The 20,207-nt window shown below is 42.5% G+C and overlaps 1 long non-coding RNA gene across 2 annotated transcripts; it reads left to right on the forward strand.

Moving 5' to 3' along the window:
- Positions 1 to 834: 834 nt before the first annotated feature.
- On the forward strand, positions 835 to 18,210 carry LOC134416703 (uncharacterized). 2 transcript variants are annotated; one of them, XR_010027337.1, is made up of 4 exons: positions 835 to 991; positions 3,685 to 3,792; positions 14,679 to 14,740; positions 17,012 to 18,210. It is a non-coding gene; the product is annotated as an uncharacterized LOC134416703 (long non-coding RNA). The 2 variants fall into 2 exon arrangements; XR_010027338.1 differs by lacking the exon at positions 835 to 991 and adding an exon at positions 3,447 to 3,476.
- Positions 18,211 to 20,207: the final 1,997 nt, after the last annotated feature.

The following is a 20,207-nucleotide window of genomic DNA, read 5'->3' on the forward strand; positions in this document are numbered from 1 at the left end:
CCAGGCTCTGTGCTGAAGCCCTCCCAATCCAGGTGGGGCTGATTTCGGACTAAGCTTCAGTCAGGGCACCTGAGCTGAAATCCAGCCTATTTAGCAAACACAGAACATTGTTTATTGAAGCAGATATCCTGCTTAAAATGCAAGCCTCATGTGGATGGACTCTGTCCAACTCTCCTTGGAGTCCAACAGACTGGAATCAAATTGATCTATCTGCTGCTGCTGCTCTGTGGCAGCCTGGCTGGACAAACCAGCTGTGAATTTAAGGGACCATTTGAAATGTATTTGACCCAGGTATAAATGGCTGCAAAGGGGAATGGGCAGGGTAGCAGGATGTACCCAGCACAGTTGTTTTAAAGCAGGGTCATGACCTCCAAAGCTTTTCTGTGGGTGAGCCCCTTGCTCTGGGCAGCAGTGAGAACAAAGGACTGGACACTGGACAGCAGCTTGCATATGCCATAGGAACCTTTCCAGTGTGTTTCATGCTCTGTAGGTGAAATAATTCACTTGGATTTCCCCAGCTCCTTTGCAACTCTATAAAATGCAAAGCTAATACATAAATAAAGTGCTTATGGGCAAGATGAAAGCAGAGTGATGTACTTATGTAGTCCTTCCCAAATACAATAATTTAGTGGAGTGGTTTGGTGTTTTGTTTTTTTTTAAGAAAAATATCTCATGAAAAATTCTGATAATTCAGAATTTACTTGAATTTTTCCCAATTTGAAATCTTTTAACAACTTAAAATATGTAATCTTTTTAGCAGAAACCTTTTCTAAGCAATTCTTAAAATTGTTGTCTTCTGAAATACTTTTCTATTTTTTATTTCTTTAGGTGAACCTTCTCTAACTAGGAACAAATTTAGGCTATTCTGAACAATCTGTATGTTCTTTTACTGTGGAATGAAGTAACCCCTTGGGCTAAACAAGAACTGAATGAACTTACATGAAAAATAATATGAGCTGCTCCAGTCACCTCAGCTTAACTGAAAAAAAAGGTGAGAGGTTTTTGTAGGTATTCATCCATTTGAAAACACAGTTCAGTAGGTAAATGAATAAATGAATCCTCATATAACATCACTCTCCATAACTCCTGTAATTAACAAATTTCCTGTATTTTCCCTACACAACTCTCCTTGCTGTTTTCATCTTCTTCCCACCGCCCTGGAAATCTTGGCTGTTCCATTTGTAGCTGGTTCTTACCAGTGTGCAAGAATCTCAGCACTCCACTGGGCCACATTTCCTCTTGCTGACAGCTATACACTTCCCAGCACAAACCACAAGATCAAAGCAGGCTTCTATCTGCTGTGCAACAACTCAACAATTTTGGAACAATTGGAAAACCTAGAGGCTTTTGGAGGTCATTCACCTCTCCCTTTGTGTTGCATCACCACACTTGCTGGTTTTTCATAAAGATAAGATAGGTTGGGGTCTTTCCATAGTTTGGTCTCTTCATATATTTTCATATTTAATTTGCATATTTTAGCTTTGCATTTTTAGCTATTTGAAATGTTAGCATTTTTAGTCTTGGGAAGACTATTCAAAAGCCTAAATTAGAAACATTATAACACATCTGGCTCCTGAGCTGAAGACAGCATAATAATTTTGGTATAGAAAATTAAGGCCAGGTTTCTGGGTATTAATTGTACGTATGAATGTCAGTGTATTGATGGCTTTAATCACATTATTGCAACTGGTGATATCACTTGGATCAAAATGAGTTGTGATATATGGAGCCAAATCGTCATCTTGGCACTTCTGTGAGAATAAAATCTCTGGCAGCTATTCCTCATGGATGGTTGCACCAGCAGTAAAACAACCTCTGGAGGTCTGGTATGTATATCATGTCATCCTCTATCAGTCCTTAAGGTTAGGGCCCTTCTGGTGCAGTGTGAAGATGGCAAAGGACCCTTACTGACCAGAGCAGAAAAGTCTTCAAGATTCTTTTTGAGTGTTGGGACTCCTAAACTAGAATCATAGATGACCCTGTTGTGCTTTCCCTTCAACAAAAACAGTAGAAACAGAATATAAACTTGTGTAAGTATATGTACATATTTATAGTTGCATATATTTTCTGCCAGGAGTTAGAGTTTCCTCCTCTGTGTACTAACTTTCTCTCTCTGTATGTCTGTGTCTCTGCCTCTGTCACACGCAGGGGTTCAGTCTCCATATGCACCATTCACTTAAGAGTGGAACTCGTTGATCCTTGTGGGTCCCTTCCAACTCAGAATATACTGTGATTCTGTGATTCTTTACAGTGTAATTCATCAATATTTGGAGGAGCCTTCAGTTTTTTGTCTTTCCACATGACCTACAACTACAGCAAGTATGCAGAGCTTCCATTGCATTTGTGAAATGTAAAAAAACAACTTCTACACTAAGAGTAATAAATAGAGGATATAACCTACAAATTAATGCTGGAAGCCATAGCTGAAGTTTCTTTTGAATTCCATTTTATTAAAAAAAAACAAAAACAAAAACAAACCAGTTATACACTGCTCAGATAACCCTTCACATTGATAACTTCACTAGACATTTAAGGTCTGACATAACTCATTAAATACATTAAAGAAGACAGGTTTTGGGTAGTTTTTCTGTTAGCTGCCTTTTTTCTCCCAATAAATTGCTATAGGAGCGCCATAATAGGAGCTGCACACTCAGCCACGTGTCTGTGGTACCCAGTGATTGTTCTCCCAGCGCTCCTGGCGTTGTGTGGCCCTTCACAACCAGGCACAGCTTTGTGCTGGCGGCAGGCAGCGCACGGCACGGAGCTCTCTGAGCAGCTCCGGGGGCAGCAGGGTGCTGACCCCTCACAGCCGTGCCTTGGAGCCAAGGCGGCGCCGGCTGCGGCAATAAAAACTCCAGAGGAGGGGATGGATGGAGCCTGCATCCCGCCCCTGCATCCCGCCCCTGCATCCCGCGCACGGCCAGCGAGCTGCGGCTTCCCGTCTCGTAGGAAGCGCCCACTCGGTGACCTGCAGCTTCTGCCGTCTGAGCGGCTGTCTCTGAGCTTCCTGCAGCACAACAAAGCAGCGCTGAGAGTGTCTGTCTCTTCCTTTTGTTGCACTGTTTTCCTTCCACGGGGGCTCTCTGAACTCGTGTGCCCAGCTGGAGTTAATACACCCAGAGTCTCCGCAGAGAAGACTGGGGAAGCGGAGGAGGCCCGAGGGGGTGGTGTGGGTGTTTGCTGTTGATTTACACATAAATCAGAGCCAGCGTGCCACTCGATTGGATGTCTGAGGCAGATCAAGGACAAAGGATCCTCAGGTTTTGACCCTCTGCTCCAACATTTTATACGCTTGATCCCCAGACTTGTATCAACAGGCCATGGTGCAAGTAGCAACAAACGCCATGGAGAGCAGGGCAAATCTTTCTGCAGCTCAGCAAGAGCCAGGGTGTATTACAGGCACACTGAAAGGACTGCATATCTACCTACCTGAGCTTCAGAGCTGGCAGCTCTTTGTGGAAACATCTGAGGCAAAGGTGAGATAAGCAGGGAGGGAGAAAGAGAAGGCAACAGCAGTAGTGTTGAGCAATATTCTCAAATTAGTTTTTTGATGCCACTCCGTGGTAGGAGCAGCTTGGCACCAGTGGGCACATAACCCAGCAGAATATTGCCCTGGTCAACACCACCCCACTGCTGAATCTGTGTCACAGGCAAGCATCTGGCTTCTGGTTTTCCCCTCTGCAGGGCAAGGCACATACCAAGAGAAATGGGGAAGGAGACATGCCAGGGTTCTCTCCAGACATTCTTCTGAGAAAGTCTACTTTCTTGTGCAAACAGAGAGATACTTCCAAGGTGAGTGCAGTTTGGAGGGTTTTCCCTGCCTTTTCACTGTGACTGTAAGCCTGGAGAGGCTCCTGCTGTAAGCCTTTGCTTTAGCTTTAGATCCTTGGCACACTGGTGTATGTGAGAGATCTAAGCTAAATGAAAGAGATCCAGCCGAGGAGTACACTTACATCATTTAAGTGTTACCCCCAGTTTGGATCTCTGCAACAAGATTTCTTAGAGTAGTTGGAGTGACAGGTCACTCAGGAGGCCACTCTCAAAAGTTTTAATGGATGCTCTTGAGTTGTCTCCCCTGGCTTTCGTAGTTATGCAGTAGGCTTTGTTCTCTGCAGTAGTTCATGGCCTCTAGCCTCAAGCCATAGCATGCATGTCCTCAGTGTCAGAACACAAAAACACCAGTTGATGGCAAAGCAATCCTGTCATTATTTAGATCACTTTGAATTCAAAAAAATTCCCCCACTAAAAATTGAACGGTTATGTCTTAATGCCTGAGACGTAACTCATGTGACCTAAACAAACTCAGGGCAAGCTGCTACAAAATACACATGCAGCCAGTCTGCTCTGGAAACACGGGTGGAACAGTGGATGGGTGGAGGACATTCTGTTGCCTTTGTGTCCAGGAGCCACTTTTTTCAGGCTGTAGCATAGTCACAGCCATGGAGACTTGATGATCTCAAAGATCCTTTCCAACCTTGTTAATTCTGTGATTCTCAGTGATTCTGTGTGGTTCTGTCGTTCTGTGACTCCAGCCTCGAACTCATGCTGTAGTAGGTGGTTCTTACTGTTCTCTGATCATTACTAAGAACCATTGCCAGTTTCATTTACAAATTATGGAAATGAGGCAGAAACTAGGTGATGGACTGGCTTAAAACCAAAATCAGGACTTTTGCATTTAATGCTCAGCTAAACTTCTCTCTTCTGTTGCCTAGAACCTTGAATGAAGATAGTCTTTAGAAGGGGAATTTACAGAGAAGAATGTAATCTGCTCTAAGAGGGAGTTCTGGTGTTAGATGGTGCAAGTTTGTGTTACAGAAACACAAGATAATGAGGTCTTAAGTTTTTATACTGAACAAAGAAGAAGATAGGAGCTTTATGGCAAATTTATTATAGAAATAAAAAAATTGAGAAGGTTTTCAGAGGTAATGGGTAGATTTGATTCAATAAGTCATAAGCCAAAAAATCATTTCAGAACATAGATTTGGCCCAGTGGGTGAAGCTATTAGTCAACCCTATCTGGTATTCAGACTGTGTAGTAACAAGTAGCACGTGGTGATGAAATGGAATTACAGACAAAGCGTGCTGTCCTTACCCAATCAGACATTGCTACACATGGCATGAAGCATTTCTTTCCAGCTCTCACTGCTGATGACCTTGTGCCTTCAAGTATCAGGCTGAATTATCCTTATCTCCTGCAAAGCTATATATAGCACTTTGCTGTTGTAAAATCTGGCACCAAGAGGGGGATTTTTTTTACGCATTAACCTTAGGCTGATTGTAGTGGTTGGGACTACTGGACTTTACGACACCACAATATTCTAAAAATACCACTGAAAACCTTGACCGTTCACGTGGGAAACAACAGACGCTCAAACTCTTGGAACAAGGTGTAAAGTCGGCTCTCAGGTCAGTTATGGTATCATGATTGGAGCAAGTCATCTGGGAGCAAACCTGAGCAAATAGAGCTCATGGGACATTTATTGATCAAATGAGAAGAATGATTTTGTGCGAGATCTCTTGCTCATCTGTACTGACAGATCCTGACATGTCCATTGCATGTGGCCAAGAGAGTGATTGGCCAGGGTCAGAGATCAGAGCCAGCTATGGTGTATTAGCTGAGAAGCAGCAAAAAGAAGCCAGCAGTTTCCTTTTTCTTCTGGTGTTGATAGCTTTCTATCAGACCAAAAAAGCCAGGCTCATGCATTCCTGAAGCTGTATTTGTCTTAGGAGAACATCAATGACAAACTGTTCTTCAATATTTTTCTCCTGACTGCAAAAGCTGCCTGGAAATAATGTGAAGATGCAGCTTGCAGGCAGAAATGGATGGCATTAACTAAGGGGTGTCACCAGCACTTAGTGAGTTCCTTGGACCTGATGTATCTCTTTAACATTACAAGTGTTTTTAATGCTCAATGAGTTTAAACAACTCAGTGGTAGATGCCAACTGGTCACTGAAGTGACATCTAGGCAAGGACAATGCGTGCATTATCACAGCTACTGTATTCTTTGAAACATACATCTCCAAAAAATGGAACAGCCAGGAAAGAGGTAGGTAGTCAGATAAAAGTTCTGACTTTTTCTTCTTTTTTCCTTTGTAATTTAACACCAGAAATACTGAATGAGAACAGTCTAAGAAATATTCATGTTGTCAGTGATATGGTTTTGAGTGGAGAAGAAAAGGACTACACAGCCAAGAAAAGAGTATCTATCATGCTAACTGGTTTTAGTATTTGTTCTCCAATTCTGCTAATGACTTGTGCCATGTCTGTCTGTTTCTATTGTCAGACCTGCTCAGTCTGGAATTGCCTTGAAGTCACTCTCAACTTGCAGATTAGGAAAGTGACAAAAGAACATACATTTTCTCAGCAAGTCACTTTTGCTGGCAGCCCTCTAGCCCAGTCCACTCCAGAAGCTATCTGTATTTATCACCATCTCAGGAAGTGTTGTGCTGCTTCCAGAGGAGCTCTTTGCTTTTGTGCAGAAGAGCTGTCACTCCCTCAATATCAGTAAGTCTAAAGTGAGCAGCTAATATCTCCTGGCAGTGCTTCCAGGAGGCCTGGGTGCTACACAATAAAGATCATGTTTTTCCAGAAGATGAAGGGCTTTCTATTCTGGTTAACTGGGGAGATCCCTTCCTGACACTCCTTCCAAGCATGTTGGTTTTATTTTTAACTCCCTTTGCTTTAGTCTCATGTTTGGCACTAGGGATTAAGCTTTTTTCCATTGCCAGATAAAGGTGTCAATGCCTGAACACATAGATAGGCACTGATCGAGAGTCTCCAGAGCACACCACTGTGCAGCTCACAAATTGGTGGGAGTTAGGCAGTGCCAGACATGCAAAGTTTAGATATTTAACTTTTATCCATCTTCTGTTTTGGGGCACTTAAATGCAATTCTGTAAGTCTCCAGCCAGTTACCACCTGTGGTAGTGAGCAGCAATTCCTGCCACTGAGAGATATCACAGAATATTAGGTTGGAAGGGACCTCAAGGATCATCTGATCCAAGGTTTCTTGGCAAAAGCACAATCTATACTAAATAGTCCAGCACCCTGTCCAGCCAAATCCTAAAAGTGATCAATTCTGGGCAATTCACAGCTTCTCTAGGGAGATTATTCCAATGCTTGATTGTTTGCTCTCGTTGTAAAAAATTCTACCTTGTGTCCAGTTGGAATCTCCCCAGAAGTAACTTGTATGAGATACTTCTTGTCTTTTCCATATGACTCCTTGTAAAATGAGAGTCTCTGTCTTTGAGGTGCACAGAAACAGCTCTATAGTTGAACAGCTGAGCAGAGTATGTTGTTGGACTTTTATGCTATCTCAAGTGTATCTAACTACTACTGGGTACACACAGACTTGCCTCGAGCCCTGTAGAACCTTAACTCCTGAACTGACCCATCATGGTCCAAGGAAACAGTGCTCATTGACATTCTACAGGCTGCTCTGACATGCATTAGGAATTACCAACCACAAATTGATCTGTAACATGGAAAAACAGTTATGGATTTGTTCTTTTCTCTTCTGTTAAACTGTGCCAAATATTTACAGCTCAGGCTGTAAATGAACTGCAGATTTCATGCAGGGATACCTTGAATTTCACAGTTCCATGCATATGTAATGATTTCTTTTTTGTTCATCCTTCTGCCATCATGTCAACTGTTGAGAGTTATCATTCTCTCTCTCTATGAGCTGTATAGCCTACTCCAGGAGCCACAGAGGTTGTACCTGCACTGTACCTGCACAGGTTGTACCTGTACTGTGCTCATGGGCTCTCTCCTGCCTCCAGAGAAACAGCACAGCATCCTTGAGAAAGTGGTTTAAACACAGCCACATGCCAAATCCACTCCTGTGGTAACCACTAAACTAAAAAGTTATTTCAGGCGTACATTTGGCCTTATTTGTCAGCAGTTCTTTCAAAACCTCTCTCAGCTTCAGTCTGGAGGAAGCTGGTGGCAATATGCCATCAGCAGCTGACTAGGATGACACTTGGTCCAGAAATGGGGTGAGTGAGGTTATCAGGAGGTAACTCAACATCATTGTCACCATTCGGTCACCATTTTCCCTGGCTCTGTTGCCATGGAGTTGTAGCATATGCTACACAAAATAACAACGTTATTTTAGGAAAACTATGCAATGAACTCTTGTCCTTAGTCCACCAGGCTCCCTACATGCTGATGGCTGGGATGCTAACTAACTGGAGCTTGCAGGTTTGCCACTGATGGAAAACTCAAAAGTTCACGTTTTACCAAACAATATGATACGCCTCTATGGCATGGGTAAAAGGCATAGTTATGCATGACCAGTATTAGCTGAATGTTCTTAGACTGTATCTGTGGAAAATTAACATTTCCCCCTGATGTGCTTGACTGGCTTCATGTCATTCCTCTGGCGAGAGAGACAGAATTACAAAAGGTTTTTTTTTCTTTTTTTCCATGTGCCATAGCCAACAACGTTGTGCGTTATTAGCCTGTAGCACAATTTCTAAAATTGGAATTTCCATTGCTTGCAAGGCAGACTAAAAGTTTTCTTTCTGGAAAGGCTGTATCTCTTTCTCGCTGCTGCCTCTCCTGTACCTCTCCGAAACATATGTTTTCAATATTTTTCATTTATATGTAAGAAATCACTGCCAACAGATATTTTTGCTTTGCAGTTTATCTTCTACTGACCTCCTAGAAAAATAAAAGAGATAAGGAGGAGAAACTAGAGATGGATTTACTGGTATGACAGGAGAGAGATGAGAAAACAAAAAGAGTAAATTCCTCAGTTCAAATGTGAGCCTGCCAGACTTCAAATCAAAACTTTGCTAAATTCCAGAAATGTTCAGGTCATTTTTCCTTTTCTTCTTTTGTGCTTTGAGATGCAGTCTGGAAGACAAAGCCAAATCATTGTGAGAAAAGTGGTTGTTCCCAGTATCTTTGGCTGGCACCAGAAGCACCAGTTCTAGGAAGTCTTCCAGATGCTTTTTATACCTTTACTCTAATTTTAGACAGGACATTAAGCTAATGTCAGCATGCATCCACCTTGCAAGAGGCTTCTGCAAATTGAACCCAATTAGAGCCTTTCAAGGGTCATGTGTGTCTCAGAAGCCCAGGATTTCAAGTGATGATCTTTAAAAGCATGGATTGCTCCTTATTTCCTCATTTAAGAGGGCCGTGACATAACTGAGCTCTAAGTTGACAACTATGGGAAGCGTATGTAGAAATCAATAGTGCCTGAGTACATGGGAAAAAAAAAGGACAAAGACATCTCAGTTTCTAAAGCTCAGCCCAGGAGCCAAGGCTCACATCACATTGCTCAAAATGGTACTTATCGACTATAACCAACAAAAAGGGATACATTTCATGAATCAGTACCCACTTCTGTCATTGCTATGGACTTTGTTAGCTCAGTCCTCCAGTGTAACTCCCCCTCAGCCAGAGATCTTTGTCATGAGTCTGGCTGGCCTCCCAGCAACACCTACTTCCATCTGAACTGGATGCCATGAGATCCCACCCAGAGGAGTCAGGCCTCCCCGGGAACAATGAGCAATTCTTGGGAGACGCCACTGGAAGCCTGCTGCTGTGGCACGGGAAGGCCGATAACATCTCCAAGCCACAGCAGCCCTTTGTGTCGGCAGACACAAGTGGGATGTTCCTTCTTAAGCTTTCCAGATTTGGAGGAAGTGGACCTTGAAACACAATGCTCATTGAAATAGACTTTCATCTAGGGGATCTCGCAGTGTAAGTGCCGCTCGGTGATGTGCTTTCCATCTGCAGCCGAGGCCTCCTGATGCATTTCCTGTGTTTGTTCCAGAGGGACGGATGGCAGCACCTTAAAGCAGGCACAAATTGTACTGGAGGGTGGGCATTATTCTGGGCTGCGGAAAACAGTAGACATTAGTAATAGCAGTATCCTCAGGAGCCTCTGGTGGAAGCGTATGACATGTGGAATTACCTCCTCTCTCTCCTTCCCTCTCCAGAATAATAGTGCTCTCGTTATAGAAGGGTTTAAAAGCACTTTGTATCTGGCTGTGGTGATGTGAAGTGCTCTGTTGTTCAGAGCTTCTCTTGGAAAGGAAAGTCCACCTACGCTTATGACGCTAAACAGCCCCGAGGAGCAATACTGTAACTGGGAGTGAACCACAAGGGCTGGAACACCCAGTGGCATTCCACCCTGGCTGGCAGATTGGGTGCTACAAGAAATAAGAAATGCAGTTGAAAAGGTCACTGCCACCAAGAGAGGGTCACTTCAGCTGTCACTGTGAAAGCAACTCAACCCAACAGTACTTTTCTTGTCATATAGCTACTGACCAGTCTTCAGGCTGTGGCTTTGCAGGATTTCTGGTTGTTCATGGAGTTTTGCAATTAAGCCTAAGTTGGCTGCAAGTGCAAATGAGTGCCTTGTGAGTCTGCCATGGGGACAAGTGCATAACTAAACATGGGAGCATAGGGACAAAATGTAGCTATTTCTGAGGAATAAATGTTCTCATAAAATCCTGTGGAATATGTCCCATTTTCTGTTATAAGGTTCAATGGAAAGAGATAGAAATGCACTATACTTAATTGTCATCTCTCTACCAGAAGTATTTCAGGAAGTCTCAAATGGCAGGGGGATGAAGCTGGTAAGAAGGAAACAGAAATAGTTGCTCTCTCACAAATCAGTTACTGAGTCTTAGGCCTGAGCCCAGGGCATGGATCATGAACTGCAGGTTTTAGAAGCTGGAGATAGCTCCACTACTCAATCATCTTGAAAGGCTCATAAAGAAAGGAAAACATCCAACCAAGAAGTCATTGAGGGTACGTAGAGATGGATGGTATGTTGTGTGGGAGGAGGAAATTATTACAAAAAGAGTAGTATCAGCCTCTCATAGTCCACTTTGGTTGCAAAATCTATTTTAAAACTTTCATGTCCAGAAATACTACTGACAGATCCTCTCAGTGCCGATTATTCAGGCACTCTGAAAAAAGTCCTTACTTCCATCTGCCTCTAATGACCACATGCCATCCAGTCTGAAAGGGAGAAGGATGTCTCTTTTTACTGTTGATCCCTTGTCTGTCTCAAGCCTCAATCCAGACATCGTGAGGCTCCCAGGGCGGGCTCAGAGCCACGGAGTGAGGCCAGGCTGGGGCAGGGACACAGCAGGCAGGGCAAGGAGGCAGCGGGACAGCCTGCCTGCCCCACAGGACTGCTGGAGAAGAGCCACTGGATCAGAACTTAAGGCAAGGGCAGAGTGAAAGGAAAATCACACAAATGAAAACAACAAGAAAGAAAATGAGAAAAGAGGAAAATTAAATGTTTTATAAAGTTTTGTAATTTTTTACCAAGACAGTTCAGGGTATGTTTAACAAAGGGCATCAGGATACACATTAGAGAAATCAAAAGACTTACTGAATTATTACTGTAGTAAGGGGAAAGCAATTTATCTTGGTGACCAAAGGAAATTTTTGCTTCAATGTTAGGAAAAATTATGGCCAGTAAGAATTTTGATAATGATACTGAGGATTACAATGATGCCAAAAGATTTGAGTCATGTTAGACCTTTGCTGTGAGTAATAGTGGGTAAGCATATAATGCCCATCCAAGAATACCATATAGAAAGTATCCTAAGAGCTGAGTGTCTGATGAACAGACAAGTGCAATGGTCACTACCCATCGATGCATGTAAATGGTTATCCCCACAGTGACTCCTATTCAACGTGATTTTTCATGGCTGACATTTGGGTACCATTAGGAACTTTGATGCCTCACACAGGGAGGTTGGGGGTCAATTGGTAGCCCTGAACAGGGAAAGGATGAATTTCCTTCTTGGTCTGAGTTGATTGAAGAGGGTTCCTGGCTTAGGCTGAGGCCTAAGTTATTCCCATAACTACAGAAAATTAAAACTGGGTGAAATAAATTCCAGCCTTGAAATCTTTCACCTGAAAGGCAGCCACGATAGAAATGGTATTAGTGTTGGGACGAATAGAACATAATAGAAACCAAACCTTTAATTTGCCAAATTTATGAGATTAAGACATTTATTTTAGAAATTAGCTGCTGCTGATGTATGTTGTTCCCTCACTTCAGAAATCAAGGGAGCAGACTGGTAAAGAATACCATATGGTAAAGACTGTCTTAATGTGACTGTGTATTTAAAGTAAAATGTATCTTCAAGATTAGCACTGTTTAGAAAGCAGCCATGCCACTCCCAAACATGCCTAACCATTTTCTGGAATTTCCCAGATGCTCTGTGCTGAAAACAAGTGCTCTGTGTTGGAAGGGTGAAGATCTCAGACATACTTAATGTAATAATTCTTTTGATTAATTAACTTAGGCTTATTGTATTTTTCATTATTCTCACTGCAGCTCTGAAAAGACACCTGTCTAAATCCCAAATCCATTCTTCTAGAAGTGGCTACCAAAAAGACTTGCACTGACACTTAGGAGTGCACCTGAAACAGAGAAGGTCAGCAGAGCAAAGTGAGATTTCCTGGCAATGATTCAAAAGGAGGTGATGGAGGAATATAACATCTTATATCAGTTTTAACATTGTTCTTTTTGCATTTCCAGATTTAGTCATCCTTCCACAAACTTGCCAGACTAAACAGCTGCTTCTACTTCCCTTCACTGAATGTGATATTCAAGCATGGTGGGAATTAAACCATACAATGATCACAAATGAGACCAGTTTATTAACCAAAAGTCTAGAATGTCAGAGTAGTAAAAGAGTAAACATGATATTGTGACCTCTGGTTCTACTGGCATCTCCTACAGATTTAGCTAAATGATACCTTAAAATCACCTATCACACAGGGGCTATCATCCCTTGGCCTCTCCTTTCCTTTAGCTGAAAGCATGTCTGAATCACTAAAATTCAATGACTAAGTAACACATTTCATAAACATGGATCTCAACTGCTTTTTCACAATGTTGCATCTTTAGCAATTTGCCAAAGCATCTGAACCTACCAGCCAGCAGGAGATCTGTAAAGCAATGCAGTGGGACAGGTTAGTCACAGCATCTCTTGGTTGCCCAGGATTGGGCAGGCAGTGAATAAGCACCATAATACCAAATGTGGGTGTCATTAAATAAAGTATGTCAATATAACTATAGTCTAAATATTATAAGCCTAAAGCAGCTTAAGTTCCTAACTGCCTCCACAGACACACAAATCCATCATTAAAATCTGAAAAAACCTAGCTCTGGTGTTGGTTAAGTCTGGAGTTGCTTAAATTCTTCATGATACTTGTGTTCCTCATGGGGCATGAGCTGAAACACCAGGGAGGGGATAAGAGGGGGTGTGGGGGTGTGTAGCACAGTGGCAGCAGGATGAGCTCCTGGGAAGAGGCAGAGACTGAGAAGATTTTGGAGCAAGGCTCGCTTTCCTCTGTGGCCATTCCAGCCAATTAATTAAGCTCTGCTGCTTTTCTGTCCCCTCTGTCTTTTTGTCCCTGGGTGCTGCACTGGAAGAAGATAAGGGGAAGAACTTTAATGGGCTTTTCAGTGTCCTCCTCCTTTCTGTCCTTCCACCTACATCCCCACTCAGTGCTCCCTGTATCTTTGGAGCTGGCTTTCCTATCTGACTCAAGAAGAATTGCGAGCACCTCCCCACTGACCTCCTCCCAGCTGGCTGCAGTGTTTCTGGTTATCTCTTTTCCTCTGTGTATTCAGCATACATAGGTTTAACAAAACTCATGGTGTTCAGTTAAATTTACGATTTTTCTTCAGCTCTCCAGGAGGCTGGTTTTGTGCTTCATTTTGTTCTCCACATCCCTATTCCTGGGCCAATAAATGAATTGGATTTTCAACACAGTGCGCTTTTAAGGAGCTCATCCTCAAATTTACAACATTTCACCTAGCATTATTTTAACATTTAACTCATCGATAAAACCTGCTACAAAAAAGTCTGCAGAGGGAATACACACTAAAGCACTGATAATGAAAATTTCTTCTTTAAACTGGGATACCTGGGAACAAGCCCACAGAGCCAACAAGGCCACATCCCAGGTCCACTGCAGAATATCAGTGACTGTGTCCCCAGAAGTGCCTTCTAGGCTGACCCTGTGCCCTTGAGTGCCGTGTTCCCTGGCAGCCAGAGCTCAGGAACAGCAGGGCCCCTCAGGGTCCCTGGCTGCTGTGTCCCTGCCGCCCGTGACGCACGCACCCGGCTGCAGCAGGCCAGGGGGGTTTGCTGAGACTCTGAGCAGCCCCGGGAGCTTTGCCTTGCGTACAAAATAAAAAAAAAAAAAGGGACAGAAAAAAATAGAGATAGAGGTTTGGAGTCCCTAATCAGCAATGATTGCTTCCTGTGCAGAAGTCAGCTGTTTCCATACAATAGCCAAGCTGTTCAGGCTCCAGGCGCCATCCCAAGGTCATCACTTCTCTATTGTTGCTCCCCACCCCCATGGAAAATTCCTGTGCTCTTTTATGTATATAAGCATGTTTGGTTTGGGGGTTTTTTTGTTGTTGTTATTGGTTTTTGGTTTGGGTTTGGGTTTTTTTTAGCTTGGAAAACTCACTCCTGCCTCTCGTGGTTGTGGAGGGGTTCAGCACTTGGCTCTGACCTGAACTTGGCTTTTCAGAGCTTTCATTTGCTCTGCATCAACACTGCCTAATGTGCTTCTTATCTCAACAATTTTTTAAAGTTTTCAAGCAAAATACTTATCTGCACTGAGTTCTGTGGAGGATGTAAATCACATTCAAATCTGACATATTTTTTCCAGCTTGCTTTTCTAGGAATTCCTGTGTGTCATTGCCCTCTGAGACAAGTGAGAAATGAGGCCATGTAAGTTACTAGATATTGTTCCCTTATAAAATGTTTATTTCCTTACACACATAAACCCCTTGCCCTTTTATATCTACCTAGGGGAAACCCTGTGGAAGAAAATATTTCATCCTAAGAAGCCATCAAGATATCATTGCATTGGTTCATTTTGAGACTTGCCGAACAAAATTCTACACCCTTTAGAATTCAGAAGTCCTGTAGAAAAATACTCATTTTGAGCAGTTTGTTGGATTTCCTAGAATTCTCCAAAATCCCTTTCATTCAGCCAGAGCTGATCCTGGGCAATGCTAAGCAATTTCTTAAAAACCACTGCCAGTTATTTGTTGCTGCTGGCATCAATTGGACACAGCAAATTTAGCTCTTTGCAAATTTGGTACCATATAGTCCAGTCTGCAGCTTTTAGAAACATTGATTAATTGACTGAGAATTTGTCTAGGCATGTGTAGTTTACTAAGCAGAACTAGAGAAAAGTGGTGGATTTCAGGAAGGCTGATTTGCTCACACCCTGTGCTGTGCAGTAGTGCCAAATGGAAACAGTTTATTGCCATACCTGCAGTGGGAGCTCTGCCTGATGTTGGCTTCTCAGGTGGTTCAGTGGTGATTGTGGTCTCATGACATCTTCTCTGGTGTCACTGCTAATAAAACAATTGTGCTACTCAGTGTGTGGCTTACTCAAAATTTAGGACAACTCAGTGCTTTAACATGCAACAATTGATGGAGACCAAGTCAGACAAAAACTCTGCATTTAGTTATGAAAAATGTTTTTTCCTGATATATGCTTTTTTTTTTTTTCCCCAAATGAACATGGTCTTGATTGTCCCTACTGCTTGCTGAAGTAAGCAAGTCTAAACCACAGCAGGGCACCCCACTGTGTCTGGGTTTGGGGGTGAGGGCATTTACTTGGATATACATACTCCTTTCAACCCACAGGCTGTTAGTGCTTGTAACTCATCCTTTAATTTCTCTCTGGGTGATTTTTTGCAGTTTGTGCTTCTCAAGTTCCCACAGGAGCTCAGAAATCTGCTGCTAAACTGCCAGCCAAGTTCATGAATATTTGTGCCTCTCAGACTCCTCTTCAACAGAGTATAGCCAGACAGGCTTCATAGTTCTGCTGGGAACAATCACTGTTAGAACACTTCTGTTTGAAGGCTTCTTCCCAGTTCTATGGGCTCTGATTATGTCTTTTCCAGTACATTATTGCACTGTAATAGTTTCTTTGGGGCCATTTCTAGCTCTTGAATAGATGATCATGCTATCATTAGGCAAGATACCACAAAACCCCTCTCTGATAATTGTGTCACTTTGAAAATCCTGAGTTGCTGTTAAATGTGAAACCTGTGTAGTGCACAGAGAGCAAAAAAGTTATAAGCTTTTTAGCTTCTGTGAATAGATTTTTGTGCTACTTGAGGCTATTTGAATTAAAAGAAAGTGTTTTGGTTGTAAACCATTGCTTTATCATGTTAGCACAGATTCAAAATGACAGGTAGAAACTTGGGTACAAAAGGCTGCAGAGATTGACATATGGCATCTGTACAAAGCCCTCTTACCCTTTCTCTGATGACTGTCACTGATATTAAGTGTCAGTAGGATTGTACTTCTACTACATACAGCTTTTAGTTCAAGTCCCCTTTTCAGATTTTTCACAAAAATTCAGCTAGAAAAGACTTTTCTTTCTTAAAGATGATTTTTCATGTTTGCATTTAGTGCCATAGCACAATACCCAAGCCCCTCTCTGCTAAGTGTGGTATTCTTTGTCAATACTGGGTTTACTTGTTTACTAAAGTTTACTTGTTGCTGTTTTCCAGAAACTGTCCAGTCCTCAGTTGCCCTCAATGGGACTTCATACAAGTTTCTCTACAACCTCTACAGCAATGGCTCAGAGCATTACAATTGTTGACAACACAGTCCTAGGGTTTCATATAGCAATGGTTGGCATTGATTCTTAATGGAAACAGTGAATGTACATATTCAAATATTGTAGTGCAAAAGCATTGGCAAATAATGTTTTAGAATTGTGAAAGAAAATGAGAAATTTCAGTGAGATGTATAAAATACTCAAGGAAAGAGGCTGTAACATCAATAATTTGGAATAACAGAAGATGAACTTAAATTGCTCATGTGTTATTATATGCTGTAATAATGTTTCTGAAATTAATGAACAGATTTACTTCCTCACCTGTGCTGTGAGGGAGCAGCATCTGTGTTGCAATTTCCCAAATAGGTTAATAGGTAATATTGTAATATTTTTGTGTGTTTATCTTCTCTTCCTAGGTCTCATTTATACCTTTGAAGAGGATGATTCCTTCCTGCCATGATCCAATACCTAGTTTTTAAAAGTCTTCCCAGTTACTTACATTTTCATGCTCAAAATTGCTGTGGTAGAGGTGAAGAGTCTTGGAATAATGACTATGACACAACTTTTAAAAATCCCTCAAGTAGTTAATTACATTCCTGGAGAGCTGGAGTAATAACAGGAATACTCAGAGTTGCAATAAAAATGTAAGAAGATTTTTAGAAGGGCATAATTCACTTTTTAACTACAGTCTGTTTTGAATTATCAAAGGCAAGAGAGAGAGAGAGGGAAGGGGAGCAGAAATGAGATAACTCACGTGAAGAAATAGCACAGGAAATACAAACCATATGTACGCCAGACTATGAAAACACACCAACATATCCACCTTCAGAAAGCTTGTAAGCACATTTCCACAGAGAGCAGGGATACCTGGAAGCAGCAGTGGGTCACTTGGGGCCCAGCACATGTGGCTTTCCCCATCCCTGGCTGAAGCCAAGACACGGCACCACCCCTACACTGCTGGGGTAAGGTGGGAACTGGTCACAGGTGTGTGAGGGTGGCTGTGCCAGGAAAGCCTGGCAGGTGCCCTCCAGGCAGGCTGTCCATGCCCAGGTGAGGCCATGGCACAGGATGGCATTTTCTGCACGTGTGGAACCGGGCAGCCCTGGTGGATGCGAGCGCTCTGCGGCGCGCTGGGACTTTCCTGTGCAGCATCTGCCACCGCCTGGGAACTGGGCACAGATGTTTCCCCCCAGTGCCAGAGAGGATGAGACCTCACCTTGTGACAGGAAGCTGCACAGGACAGGTCTGTGCAAACACACAGGTCCTGTGGAATAGCTGGAGCCAGGCAGTCGCACACAGAACCCTGATACACAATGTAGGATTCAGAGTGTGGAGGTCCCGAGCAGTAGCTGGACTTCTTGATACTGCTAACTAAAGGCTGTTGTTTCTGAGGTTGTAGCAGCTGGGTACTTTTTAAGAAGAGAAGATAGAGCTAAGCTTACTGGTAACATTATTTTAGGCAGCAATTTCTGTGTGTCTTCTCTAATTTTTGGCATTCAAAAAACAGCTATACCACAGAGGAGTATTCTGGATGCTTCTCTTTACCTTCTGCTTTCCAGGAACCCCAACGCTTAGATGAGTTCCTGTTGACACTTTATACAAATCATGGTTTTTTCTTGGCCTGTGACTCTTGTACAAAAGAAGCTTCTTTTATCCCTACCTAAAAATAAAGAACACTAACAAAATGCTCTGATCAAAGTAATTCATTCATCAGCAGAATGATTTTTGCATGCTGCTACTTTGTATGTGAGAACCATTACCCAAGGAGAGAGACTGTGAATAGAGGTAGTGTTTACATAGTACCAAAGTATAAGGTTGCTCCTTGTGGATAAAACAGAAGTGAACCCTCATGATACACTAACATGTGCGTGGTAGCCGATGACACATCACTGCTGCCTACATTAGCACAGCAAAGATGCTTTGTTCTCTGATGTCATGAGTTTCAAATCCCAGCTGGGGATTTACTGACTAAGCCACAGTGAGCTGCTGTGACTTCCCTCCCAAAAGGAGAAGAGGAATAAAATAGAACAGCTTTCTGCTTTTGATTTCACTTCAGAAATACTGCTAAGCACTAGGAGTTATTTCCCTGTTGGTACCAAAATATTATTACAGTTCTTGATGACAAGAGCTACATAGACCCATCAGTGGAGAAAAGGCTCATTAGCCACCTCAGGACAAGACATAATTGCAATTCTTCTGAAGTCAGATATATAAACCACAGATTAAATCCTCATTCAAATAAAATTCCCACCACAAATTGGAACTGGTAATTGCTCACCATTTCTCTGTGGCAGGGCACTTGTTCCCCTGCACAAATATAGACTGAGAAATTCCCCTTTTACTGTCTGGTAGCCACTTCTTTAACTCTCATGTTTCTTCAAGCTCTTGTCATTAAGTAATGGCACAACATATATTGTGCATGGGAGGTGTTAGGACATACAAGCTTTGTACAGACACTCACAGAGAAAGCTATTTTTTCTGCTTGTGAGATGAGGGTAGTGCAAGTGCGCCACCAGAGCTGAGCCTAGCAAACCCTCTACAGGAGGTTCTTCATGCTGTGAACTAAAACAGTTGAAGACAGAGGCCTGTACTCTTGCCATCACTTGTTGTGACTTTTTTGAGTGATGATCCCAAGTGTTCTGTAATGGTTGAAGCATTATCCTCACTGCATTCCTAGAAAACAGGCATTGTTACTTCATTGTTCAAGTGGAACCTGAGTCATAGAAATATTGTGACTTGTACATAGTCACAGAGGAAGGAGTCCAGAAGAGGGGAAAAAAGGTGTAACCAGTGACGCAAATTATCCACCTTTTCGTCCTAGTTATTCACTGCATGGTCTTGGGCACTTTCTATATACTGACATACCACAGAAGTGCTTTAAAGCTTTGTTTGTGTGTGGACAGCAGATGAAGACACCTGGATGGAAAGGATAACTTAACTACTCCTTATTGCTGCAGTCAAGAAGCATGGGCTGCAGTCATGTGCACCTGGGTCAGGCAGGGGCTTCCCAGAGGGATGTCAAGTGCCAGTGCCAGTCTGGCTTTTCCTGCAGAAGCAGTCAGACTCATTGCACAAAAACAGTGTGAAAAAGGGAAAAGTAGGTGCTGGGGGGAGAAAACAGATTAAGCAGTCCCAGAGGATAAAAACATTCAAAAATCACGACTCCTGTGTTCTGTCACATGTCTTTTCCCAGAGTGAGGGACAAGTAGGAGACAAAAATCTCCATCTGGTCCCCAGGAATAGACATGTCTGAAAAAGCTCAAAACTAAGGGAAGATTTGAAACAAGACTAGGCTCTGAAGTGGAAGACTGACAAATCTGGGTGAAAGTAAGGACTGGAATGACAGTGTGAGAGAACTAAGGAAAAATAATAAGAAATAATTAAAAAAGGATTATAATTGATCTAGTGAGTTACTGATGTCCACTGGATCAGCCTGAAAAGTGAAAAGTAAAAAAGTGTTTTCTCATTTTTTACTCTAGAAAAAGCAATGAGAACTTATTTATTTCGGGCACAGGAAGAAAGGAGTCTTTTGCTGTTGCAGAGATTGTAGCACATCAGATGAGGGGGTTATGAAAGTTCAAACACACACAAAATTTGTCAGCTTCCTCACTG

This window comes from Melospiza melodia, chromosome 3 (assembly GCF_035770615.1).
Source record: "Melospiza melodia melodia isolate bMelMel2 chromosome 3, bMelMel2.pri, whole genome shotgun sequence".
NCBI lineage: Eukaryota > Metazoa > Chordata > Aves > Passeriformes > Passerellidae > Melospiza > Melospiza melodia.